Source organism: Armigeres subalbatus, chromosome 1, assembly GCF_024139115.2.
Source record: "Armigeres subalbatus isolate Guangzhou_Male chromosome 1, GZ_Asu_2, whole genome shotgun sequence".
In the NCBI taxonomy this organism is placed as follows: Eukaryota; Metazoa; Arthropoda; class Insecta; order Diptera; family Culicidae; genus Armigeres; species Armigeres subalbatus.
The window spans coordinates 66,238,091-66,251,487 of record NC_085139.1 but is presented as its reverse complement, the minus strand read 5'-3'; positions in this window follow the sequence as shown (position 1 = coordinate 66,251,487).

The following is a 13,397-nucleotide window of genomic DNA, read 5'->3' as shown; positions in this document are numbered from 1 at the left end:
TGGTTCATTTAGTCGAATAGTTCATATGAAAAGTGAGAAAGCAGCAATGAGAAGAGAGATGTCTCACTTCTCACTCTTCATTTTTCTCTCATCACTGTGAAAAGTGAGAAGCACGAAATGAGTAGTAAGACGTCTTACTACTCCCTTCATACTACTCACTTTTCACAGTGAGAAGTGAGAAATGGGGAGTAAGAAGTGAGACGTCGCACTTCTCTTTTCTCATTTCTCACTTCTTACTGTGAAAAGTGAGTAGTGCGGAGTGAGTAGTGAGACATCTCACTACTCACTTTTCACAGTTAGAAGTGAGAAATGAGGAGTGAGAAGAGAGACGTCTCACTTCCAACTCCCCATTTCTCACTTCTCACTGTGAAAAGTGAGTAGTATGAAGGAAGTACTGAGACGTCTCACTACTCATTTCGCGCTTCTCGCTTTTCACAGTGAGGAGAGAAAAATGAAGAGTCAGAAGTGAGTCGTCTTGGAAGCGGAATTTCTCACTTTTTAAATGAACTATTCGGCTAAATGACCTATTCAGCCAAATGTCCTATTCGGCCAAATGACCCTTTCGGCCAAATAGCCCATTCGGCCAAACGACCTTTTCGGCCAAACGACCCTTTCGGCCAAATGACACATTTGGCCAAACGACCCTTTCGGCCAAATGACCCATTCGGCAAAAAGACCTTTTTTTCAAAACGACCCTTTCGGCCAAATGACCCATTCGGCCAAACAACCCATTCGGCCAAACAACCCTTTCGGCCAAATGACTTTCGGCCAAACAACCCTTTCGGCCAAACGACCCTTCCGGCCAAACGACCCTTCCGGCCAAACGACTTTCGGCCTAATGGTCCGTTCGGCCTAGTGGCATTCGGCCAAATGGCTATCGGCCGAATGGGTTTCAGCCAAATGACCCTTCCCCTATGCAGAAACGACCTTGCCGAGCGCTTCTCTTCGGCAGGTTTAGTCATCAACGTCAACAAAACCAAATCGTTGGATGTAAACACGGTAACCCCTTCCAGTTTCACAGTAGCCAGGCAATCATCGAAAGAATATCGAAAGATTCCAATATCTTGGTAGCCAAATGACGTTAGATGGCGGTACCAAGATCGACATAGGCCCACGGATCAAGTAAGCAAGGGCTGCCTTTACGAGTTTAAGAAATATCTGGCAAAACAGGCAGATAAGTGAACCCACAAAAAAAAAGTATGTTCAACTCTAACGTAAAATCTAAGCTGTTATACGCTAGCGAAACATGGTGTGTATCAGTGGAGAACACTCCATGGATAGCATAGTTTCATGGAAATTCAGTATTTCCACGAGAAATTTTGTTAAATTTCCTCGGAACTTTTTTCAGAATTTCCACAGTAAATTGTTCGGAATTTCCACGTAACGTGAAACTTCTAAAGAGAATTCAATGCCATTTTAAATTAAAATTATTCAAATTCTCAGAAATCATTCGAAATTATCGCGGGAAATTTTTCCGAACTAAACACGTGGATGGCTCAACTCAACTGTATTCAACTGACTTCCCGAAGCGTTGGACATTTTCAACTTCGATTGATGTTCAATTCGCCTTCAATTTAGGTGATATGCAAAATCCGTTTGCCCATTCTAACCTTAACGTAAAAGAGTAAGAAAAAACAACAATGCCACAGATTGTCGAAGGAACGGAATGAAAGGAAGGAAAAGGATCCTGACGTGTTTGAGGAAAAAGTCGGGAATGAAATTAAGGACTTGGTGTTTTTGCTGACAACAACGAAAAGAAAGCTGCTACTGGGGTAACTTATCAACCGCTACTGTGGAGCCTGTTTTGCCAACCGTATCTGCACCCAAAATGATAACCCTGATGAGAAAACTTGATAACGCAACCATCGACATCAAGTGATAGCAAACGTCCTGCTCCGGCAAAGAAAAAAGAAAATCTCGAAGAAAAACGTTGTTTTTTGTCTGGAAGAAATTTGAGTTGATTCCCGACGGATGACTTGAGAACTCGAAAGGTGGAAAAACACTGAAAAGGGTAAAGAAAACTTAATCTCTTTCGTAACACCCGGATTGAACTTAAATTAAACTTGAAAGTGTTAGGTCCAAAGTAACGAATAACCCCGCTCGCAGAGAAATATTATTTTTAACAGACTTCCATTATAATTATCGATATTGGAGAGTTGTGCGTTGTGTGGATGATCGGTTTTCATAATCGGGTAACTTTTTGTCTTTGAACTGTAACTTTCAAGTTCAATTTGAAACTGTGCCATTTTCGGTTCCAATTTCTAACTCAATCAATCAATCTCTAATCAATCAAATATCACCGAATCTGGATTTCATAATAAAACTAATCAACTAATTTAACCCAAATGCTGTTCGCAAACATTTATGGACTCAAATAAGAACGAATCCAGAATAATTACCATTAGTGTGCATTTCTAGTTTTTATCAGCTGGTTTTGTCGCTTCAACAGCAGATGTTGCAGCAGCACCTTTGACGGATAGCTGACGGACCGGCACGCGTTGGACCTATATGGCGAGAAAAACAATTTCCGCATGGTTCGGTTGAAATCATTTGCTCTAGTGCAAGTCAGTAGTGCACTCTCTTTAGGCGGCTGGTGAGAATGAAACTCGGTGAGAGTTCGGAAAATTGAGTGCGCAGCAAGAAAACACATTCGAAGCGAATTGGAGTATGGATTGAATTCAGTTCAGATTAGAACTGATTTCAGATGATACTACCAATGATAATACATTTGTAACATATGTATTTAATTTGTGTCAAACACTATGTACTTATAGGAGGCGTAAGTGAAACATATTTATTACAATTGGAATATTTGTTTTCAATTTTAGCTGTCTCGGTCAACTCTGCGCATCGCCGCTGAAGCCACTCGATTGGCTTTCGGTGGAAGACATCACAATCCTGGAAAAAACCATCCTAAAACATGTTCAATATAAAGAAATTTCTCCGGAAGATGCTCCAGGAATTCCTCCGGAAGTTCCTTCAGAAATTCCTCCGGAAGTTCCTTCAGAAATTCCTCCGGAAGTACGGTCAGAATTTCCTCGGAAAGTTCTTACAGGAATTATTTTGGAAGCTCCTCCTGGATTTTTTTGGCAAGATTCCACAGAAATTTTTCGCGAGATCCTCCAGGAAGTCTTCGGGAAGCTTCTCCAAGAAATTTTCGTGAAGGTTTCCAGGAATTCCTCGGAAAGTTTTTCAGAGAATTCTTCTCGGAATTCCAAAAAAACGTCGGAATTTAATCAGCAGTTCCTCAGGAAGTTCCATTAAAAAATTCTTTTTAGGTTCCTTCATGAATTCCTCCGAAAGTCCCAACATGTATAAGTTTGGAAATTCCTTCAAACTTCATCCAAATTCTTCCAGCAATTCCTCAGAAAAATTGTTCAAAAATTTCTTCAGAAGTTTAGGAAAGTTTAGATTATCGATTTCCGTGTTACCTTTTACTATGTGGAAAACGAGACTCAAAAATGAAAACATGTGTTTTAAGGAAGAGAAAATTTATGAAATATGCTACAATACCGGTGGGAATCGGACCCAAACTTCCCAGTCTGCTAGACGGATGCTCTACCACAATTCTACAGTAAAACTGAATGCTACCATCATTAAGATACCTTAGGGGTAATGTCTTAGATACGGTGCAACTCCCTATGGCAATCAGCAGATCAATCACATTAATCTAAACTCTCTCTTCTCAAACAGGTTCGGGTTCGATTCCCACCGGCACTGCCGTAATCTGAAAAAGTGACGTAACCGCTATTTTACAACATGCATGTTTTCTATTTTTCTGTTAAAGAGCTCGATGAGTAGAAATCGTTAACAACATTTTTGGAAAATGGCGTATACGTCACTTTTTCAGATAACGGCAGCGCAGGCAGTGGATATTTTAGCATATTTCATAAATATTCTCCACCCCAAACCACATGTTTTCGGTTCTCAGTATCGTTTTCCACATAATTCTGATGATATGGAAATGCTAATATCATCTTCCAAACTTGGACGTACATGTTCATGATAGCATTAGAGGCGAAAGTATAGAATTGATAGTTCCGTTAGGATACGGCAGGCATGAAGAATGTTTTTATAGAAGTCGATTTGAAAGCGAGCGGAGGGCAATATTTGTGATGGCACATATCGCACTACCTTCCTTCTGCCAAGCTCCCGTATGAAGGGGGAGGGAAGATGATATTAGCATTTCCATATCATTGTAAATCGTTTAACTTCACGTAGAAGTAACACACACGAAATCATTAATTTAGTGCACATAATTCTTCTAAAAGTTCCCCCGAAATTTCTTCAAGGAAATCTTCCGAAGGTACCACCAGAAATTAGTTTGGAAGCTCATCCAAGAATTCTTCGGGAAGCTTCTCCAGGAATTCCTTGGAAAGTTCCTCCAAGTTTTCATCCCGGTATTCCCGGCTTCATTAAAATTTCAGGAAATTTCTTTGAAAGTTCTTTAGGGAGTTCTTTCGGGAGTAATTCAGGCAATTTCGAGCAGACAATGTCATTGAATGCGGCATTTCGAAATTCATTAGGACATACTTACTCATTCAATTCTAATACCCTGCATGATGTTTCGAACTTGTTTGCGTTTACCGATATTCCAGCTTAGTATCTTAACAGGTGATATATAGCTCTTTTACATTTTCATCTTTAATGTTATTCACAGCTTTCTGTGAATTATCAAAAAATCACCGAGATTCAGCAAAAAATTTATGAAACAACCGTAACCGAACTTTTCAATAAATTGAATTCCCGAGAATTTCAAGTCTCTGTTTAAGTGTGTATTCATAAAGATCTCCCGGAAATTCCCACAGATATTCCTTCCAAAAGTCCCCCATTTTTTTATGGTACTTCATTCAAATTTTGCCCTGGAAATTCTTCCTTCAATTCTCGTACATTCTCTTCCTCGAGTTTCTCCAGAAGTTTCCATGGAAATCAGTTCAAGAATGCTCTCCAAAAATTTTTTCCAGGAACTGCTCCGATCTATTCCTCCAGACGGAATTCAAGTGGGGGCAGCAGGGACAGCAGGGATAGCATGGACCATGTCCAAGGGCTTGACGACCCCTCCCCAGCTGTCTGCGAGTCAGGGAGAACTGCCTAGGGCGTGGTGGGATTTAGCAGTGGGCTCTGCTAAAATCCCTCCCAAAAAACCACAAGTGCCCGTAAGCGGACTCTATCAAAGCGACTGTGTGCCGCTTCAAAAGCACAAGCCCACGGAGTGCCAATTGGCATGTGGAGTGTCCCTACTTCGGTAGGGTAGTGCGTGAGCTGCTTCGGCAGGGAGTGAGTGATCTGTTTGTGCTGAGGCAGGAGTGTCATAGCGTGTCGCCGCCGCTATTGTCACCTCGAAGCGCAGCAGAAGTCTGAGTATGGACTGCACATGCTAAGGTAAGAGTGTCGTAGCGTAGTATCGTTGATTGGTCCCTACATACCGCTATCGACACCTCGAGGCATGGCAGTGGAGTGTTAGAGTGAGTTGTGGAGTGTACCTACTTCGATAGGGTAGCGCGTGAGCTGCTTCGGCAGGGAGTGAGTGATCTGGTTGTGCTGAGGCAGGAGTGTCATAGCGTGTCGCCGCTATTGTCACCTCGAAGCGCAGCAGAAGTCTGAGTATGGACTGCACATGCTGAGGTAGGAGTGTCGTAGCGTAGTATCGTTGATTCGTCCCTACATACCGCTATCGACACCTCGAGGCATGGCAGTGGAGTGTTACAGTGAGCACCCGAATAAGGGTCACATGGAGCGAATGGTCTTTGGAGAAGCTGCTTCGGCGGCAGGGTAGCAGTGGGTTGTACCCACACACCTACAGTTGTGCACATGTGGTGCATGGGGAGTGTCCCTGCTTCGGCAGGGTAGCGCGTGGTCTGCTTAGGCAGTGGTGTGATTGATCTGCTCGTGCTGAGGCAGGAGTGTCGTAGCGTAATATCTGTAGGCCCAGGCAGTTACCGCTATCGACACCTCGAAGCGCAGCAGAAGTCTGAGTATGGACTGCACATGCTGAGGTAGGAGTCGAGGTACCTTTTCGACACCTCGAGGCATGGCAGTGGAGTGTTAGAGTGAGCACCCGAAAAAGGGTCACATGGAGCGAATGGTCTTTGGAGAAGCTGCTTCGGCGGCAGGGTAGCAGTGGGTTGTACCCACACACCTACAGTTGTGCACATGTGGTGCATGGGGAGTGTCCCTGCTTCGGCAGGGTAGCGTGTGGTCTGCTTCGGCAGTGGTGTGATTGATCTGCTCGTGCTGAGGCAGGAGTGTCGTAGCGCAATATCTGTAGGCCCAGGCAGTTACCGCTATTGACACCTCGAGGCATGGCAGCGGAGCGTCCGGGAGAGCATCCAAGTAAGACTCAAATGGAGTGAATGGTGTGCGAGCACCCAAGTCAGTCTCGCGTGGGACGAGTGCCTGTGTGAGCGATATTGAGCGAGTACGCTTAGTACTGCCGTCCCCCCAGAAGTAGTACTGCGAGGTAGTTCCTGGGGGAAACGATGGTGGAGCCCAAGGGAGTTTAGTCGGTATTACCGGTATGGTCGAGTCCGACACTCCAGTACACTTCCGTGTGGTAGTTTGGCAACTACAATGCACGTGTACTGGGTTAGTGTGTAAATGCATTCTCCCTTGTAAAAAAAAAAAAAAAAAAAAAAAAAGACGGAATTCAAGTGGGGTTATTCCAAGAGGTTCTTAAAGATTCCTCGAAACCGAAAGTCTTGAAGGATTTCTTTAAAAAGTTCCTGAAGAAATTCGGGAAGGAACTTCTGGCTAAAATCCCTATAAAAATAATAGAATACATTCATGGGGGAATTTTCGATGAAATTTCTTATTTATTTCCTAATGGAGTTCTTGGAGGAATCCTCAAAAAAAAGCTCTGGAATTTCAAAAGTTATTCCAAAAGGATTTGGTTTGAATCACTGTAATCATTTTTAGATGAATTCTTGAGATACGGGTAGATCTCCCGATTGACTTCTAGAAGTTACTTTGATGAAATTACTAAATTGGTTTCGGAAGAAACTTCAGAAGAAATTCAAAAAGTTGAAGTATTTTCAAGGGTAGTTTATAAGAAATAAAAGAAAATGTTAAAAAAAAACGAATAAAAACCATCTAATCTGGAATAATTGCGGTACCTATGACCCGTAACCGCAGGTGCTTCCCAATTAGCTCGATAAGACATCTGTCAAAAACAATTTTGTGTCTGTCAAAACTAATATAGTTGTGTGAGCACCGTTATTTGGAAATTATTCAACAGTTAATTTATGTTCATTTTGGGAAATGAGACGCAGCCTTGAAAAAAATATTTTTATATTTGCCGAGCAGTATATCTGATGTTAATATACTGCTCAATGCTATTTGCAGTTATGGGCAGCCATCCATAATTTCGGCATATTTCGAAATAGATAAATATAATATGAACTTGACTGAAAATATGTATTTTGGATAGGATGAGCTTACCAGTAAAAATGTAAGAAACCCATGAAACTACTTCGGCGTGGAAAAAAATATTCGGCAGCGTGAAAAATTTACATGCACCGACGCACAGAAGAGTAACTAGAACAAATTCGTGGCCAAAACCCAAAATATTTTTTTCAACATTTTTACATTGTTATATTTTTTCAAGATACTCAAGAACATTCTGCATACTGTGGCTATTTCAAAAATGTTCCAGATTAGTGTGAAAAAAATACAATTGGGGCTTAAAAATGAAGTTTTGAATTGAACTTTTCATGCTTTATTTGGCAAGTATCAAGCAAATTTGATTTTTACATGTCAAAAATGTTATTTTCAAGCTATGATTTGCACATAATGAGTAAATTATAGTTGTATGCCTCTATTATACTTATCACTATAAACAAATTATAAATTTTATGTTCCAGGTGAAAGCCACTTAAGAACTACTATTTTTGTCTATTTTTCGAGTTTTTCTTTGGAAGAAAAAGTTATCTATACGGCAAGATCCGGCGAAGAGGATTATGTAGGGTGAAATTTTTAGCTATGAACTAAGCATAGCACATGAAAGCTGATCCGCAAACGTCCGCAAATTAAAATTTGAGCTATTTGAATTAAATGTGATTTTTTATCATTTTCAAGCAATTTTTTAACATCTTTTCTATATGAACTAGCACATATAACGACGCTAGTGAATAAGATAAATTATGGTGTAAAGATAGTGTGCATATATGTTGTCATGACTAGAAACAATAAATCTTTCATAAAGCACATAATATTTTCTCGGAAATCTCATATTTAAACCACTTCCCATAAATTCTGCATTAAATACAGAGAAATCAGAAACTGTCCAAATTTTGTTTGAACTCATTCTTGTCACTCATGATTTGAATACGCATTCAATCATATCCTTTACATCTTTTAGAACATCAACCGACATGGTCAAATTGTTTTGGGATATTTGGGAGTTAAGAATTTGGGATATACAACTACGACATTAACTTTTCAGTAACTCAAAATTTCGGTATGTATTCAACCCAATCTTTTACATCTTGGTAGATCAGCAGATATAATAGGATAGATTTGGGATATCCTGGGTCATCCAGAAAGAGTTCGGTTTACAACCACGACACTAGTTCTATGTCGTCACTTAAAGTATATAGCATGTTCTTGTAGATCAACGGACATTGTGTGATAGATTCGGGATATTATGGTTCATACAAGACTCAAGGATAGTTTGATTGGCCCTGTATATTCCAAAACTATCTTACGATAACTGTCGAGCTCCTAGGACATATAATGGATATAATCGAATACATATCGGAACTTTCAGTTACACAAAAGCGTTTTTAGCAGCTATAGACCTCATGTCCCGAGCTTAGAAATAGTTTGGATGACCCAGAACACATCTCAGAGATATCGTACGGTGTTTCCTTGCCTTCCAAGACAAACACGTTTGATTGCGTTTAGAAACTTTCAAAAACGAGAAAAGCCTTTTGGCAGCTGTAGATCTTATTATAAAAAAAGGGAAAGTTTCGATGGTTTGAGGCGTCCAACGAAAAAGAATAGTTATCGGATTGTCACGGTAACTTTTAATTACGGGTTTTTTGCTACTCAGTGAAATTTATGCATTTTAAAACCAATACGTTCACGTAGTGGAAGCACAGGATTTTATTAGAAAAAAAATCTTAATTATTTTGATTTTTTTTTAACCGATTTTACACTGTAAGGTGGATAGATTGCAGACAAATTGCATTTCACTTATAATTTACAATTATTACTTCATCCTAGGCCACAATAGGCCTAAATAACAGCAAGAAATAGTTTTGGCCAAGATTTGACTTTTTTACTCCTATGTGCGCCGACGACATAGATATTATGGCACGTAACTTTGAGAAGATGGAGGAAGCCTACATCAGACTGGAAAGGAAAGCTAAGCGGATCGGACTAGTCATCAACACGTTGAAGACGAAGTACATGATAGGAAGAGGTTCAAGAGAAGACAATGTGAGCCACCCACCGCGAGTTTGCATCGGTGGTGACGAAATCGAGGTGGTAGAAGAATTTGTGTACTTGGGATCAGTGGTGACTGCCGAAAATGACACCAGCAGAGAAATTCGGAGACGCATAGTGGCTGGAAATCGTACGTACTTTGGAATCCGCAAGACGCTCCGATCTAATAGAGTTCGCCGCCGTACCAAACTGACAATCTACAAAACTCTCATTAGACCGGTAGTCCTCTACGGACACGAGACCTGGACGATGCTCGTGGATGACCAGCGCGCACTTGGAGTTTTCGAAAGGAAAGTGCTGCGTACCATCTATGGTGGGGTGCAGATGACGGACGGTACGTGGAGGAGGCGAATGATCCACGAGTTGCATGAGCTGCTGGGAGAACCATCCATCGTTCACACTGCGAAAATCGGACGACTGCGGCGGGCCGGGCACGTAGCCAGAATGTCGGACAGTAACCCGGTGAAAATGGTTCTCGACAACGATCCGACGGGCACAAGAAGGCGAGGTGCGCAGGCGGCAAGGTGGATCGATCAGGTGGAAGATGACTTGCGGACCCTCCGTAGACTGCGTGGTTGGCGACGTGTAGCCATGGACCGAGCCGAATGGAGAAGACTCTTATATACCGCACAGGCCACTTCGGCCTTATTCTGAATAAATAAATAAATAATAAGATCTCCAAAATGTCCTGGAGTTTGAATCAAATGGTCTTCCGAATCAACCAAGGCCTTCATGATGTCCCCAGTCACGGTATCAACTTAATTATGTCCTCCGAATATTTTTCTTTCACTTTCATCTCAAATCCAGACATATGAGATGTTGTGAGATCTCCAAATTGTCCTGCAGTTTGAATCAAATGGTCTGCCGAATTAACCAAGGCGCGGTAACAACCCAATTATGTCCTCCGAGTGTTTGTTGTTTACTCTCGTCTCAAAGGTAGGTATATGAGTTGTTCAAAGATCTCCAAATCATCCTGGTGTTTGAGTCAATTGCTCTGCTGAATCAACCAAGGCTTTCATGATGTCTCCCAGCCACTGTATCAACCCAATCATGTCCTCAGAATATTTTTCTTTCACTTGCGTCTCAAATCCACACATATGAGATGTTGTAAGATCTCCAAATCATCCTGGAATTTGAATCAATTGGTCTGCCGGATAAACCAAAGCTTCTATGATGTCCGCAGCCGCTGTAACAACCCAATTCTCGGGTACTTATTCAAAAGGACGTATGTGATTTTGTAAACAAAGATTCAGATGTCGATTTGTCCGATCTGATTGCCCTCCCACGCAAACCATCACCATAGACAGACAGGGAGAGGCTTCGGCTACCTGTTGGTGGTGTTGGTTTGCGTGAGAGTGCCATCAGATCGGACAAATCGACGTTTGAATCTTTGTTTACAAAATCACATACGTCCTTTTGAATAAGTACCCGAGAATTATGTTATTCGAGTATTTTTCTTCCACTTGCGTCTCAAATTCAGGCATATGAGATGTTGTTAGGTCTCGAAATTGTTCTGGAGTTTGAACCAAATGGACCAATCAATCAACCAAGACAATGAGAGGATGCTGGGTCATTAGGCCGAAGGCCATTAGGCCGAAGGCCATTAGGCCGAATGGTCATTAGGCCGAATGGCCATTAGGCCGAATGGGAACTGGGGAGTGAGAATTGAGTAGTGCGAAGTGAGGAAGAAGTAGAACGGAAGAAGAAAAAAAGAAAAAGGAGGAGAAGGAAGAAGGAAGAAGGAAGGAATGAAGAAGGAAGAAGAAGGAAGAAGGAAAAAGAAAGAAGGAAGAAGGAAGAAGGAAGAAGAAAGAAGAAAGAAGAAAGAAGAAAGAAGGAAGAAGGAAGAAGCAAGAAGGAAGAAGGAAGAAGGAAGAAAGAGAAGGAAGAAGGAAGAAGGAAAAAGGGAGATGGAGGAAGGAAGGAGGAAGAAAGCAGAAAGAAGAAAGAAGAAAGAAAAAGAAAGAAGGTAGAAGGAAGAGGGAAGAAGAAAGACGGAAGAAAGAAGAAGGAAAATGGAAGAAGGAAGAAGAAAGAAGGAAGAAAAAAGAAAGAAAAAGGAAGAAATAAGAGGGAAGAAAAAAGACGGAAAAAAGAGGAAGGAAGAAAAAACAAGTAAAAAGGAAGAAATAAGAAGGAAAAGGAAGAAGAAAGAAGGAAAAGGAAGAAGGAAGATGGAAGTAGGAAAAAGGAAGAAGAAAGAAAGAAGAAGGAAGAATAAAGAAGGAAGAATAAAGAAGAAAGAATAAAAAAGGAAGAATAAAGAAGAAAGAATAAAGAAGGAAGAATAAAGAAGAAATAATAAAGAAGGAAGAATAAAGAAGGAAGAATAAAGAAGGAAGAAGGAAGAAAAAGGAAAGAAGAAGGTAGAAGGAACAGGGAAGAAGAAAGAAAAAAGAAAGAAGAAGGAAGAAGGAAAAGGAAGAAGGAAGAAGGAAGGAAGAAGAAGGAAAAAGAAAAGATGGAAAAAGAAAGAAGTAAGAAGGAAGAAGAAAGAAGAAAAAGGAAGAAAGAAGAAGAAAAAAATGAAGAAGAAAGAATGAGGGAAAAAGAAATACGGAAGAAAGAAGAAGGAAGAAGAATGAAGGAAAAAGAAAGAAGAAAGAAGGCAAAAGGAAGAAGGAAAAAGGAAGAAGGAAGAAGGAAGAAGAAGGAAAAAGAAAAGATGGAAAAAGAAAGAAGTAAGAAGGAAGAAGAGAGAAGTAAGAGGGAAGAAGAAAGGAGAAGGAAGAAGAAAGAAGGAAGAAGGGAGAAAGAAGGAAGAAGGGAGGAGGAAGAAGGAAGAAGTAAAAAGGAAAACGGAAGAAGGGAAAAGGAAGAAGCAAGAAGGAAGAAGAAAAAAGGAAGAAGGAAGAAGAAAGATGGAATAAGAGAGAAGGAAGAGGGAAAAAGAAAGAAGGAAGACGGGGGAAAGAAGGAAGAAAGAAGAAGGAAAAAAAAGAAGAAAAAGGAAGGAGGAAGGAAGTATGGAAAAGGAAGAAGGTAGAAAGAAGAAGGAAGGAAGAAGAATAAAGAAGGAAGAACGAAAAAGGAAGAAGAATGAGGGAAGGAGAAAGTAGGAAGAAGGAAGGAGGAAGAAAGAAGAAGGAAGCAAAAAAGAAGGAAGAAGACAGATATACGAAGGAAGATGGAAGAAGGAAGAAGAACTTCTCATTTTTAACTTTTTGCTTCTTTTTGCTAATTCGGCCTAATGGCCATTCGGCCTAATGACCTTCGGCCTAATGGCCTGACACCCAATGAGAGAGAGAGGAAGAGAGAGAGAGAGAGAGAGAGAGAGAGAGAGAGAAAAAGAGGAAATGAAAACTCCTGTTCCATAGGACATGTCATTGGTTGTAATTGTAACTTAACAGATACGAATTTCGACCTCTACAGGGAGGCCATCTTCAGTGTCTCGTACTTGACTCGACTAAATATGTGCATGAGCTCGGAGTACATGATTGGGTACATACCTTCGCTGGGGACATAGCTCCAGACGAGGTTGATTTGGTGGACTGCTTGATTCACACTGCAGGACAATTTGGAGGACATAGAACATCGCCACTTTATATACAAAACACGTACATGAGCTTTGAGGACGCGGACTGAAGACTATTTAGCCCCACTCCAGGTCAATTTGGAAGGCCTAGAATATCGCATCTCATGTACAAAAAAATAGCTTAGTGGACGCGATTGGGTGCATACTTGTGCTGGGGACATAGGTTAGGAGAACCTGGATCATGGCATCTTCATGAATAAAATATGGGCATGTGCTCGGATGACATAATTGGTAACCGAGGTGAACCAGCCTAGGGCTGAAAGCCTCGCTGATAAAGATAAAAAAATGGGAACAAACCTTCATTGGGGACATAGTTCCATTCGAGATTATTTGGTTCTACTCTAGGGCGAATTGGAGGATCGCAAATAAACTATAAATACTAGGAGAACACAATTGTGATGATACCGTTGCTAAGGAC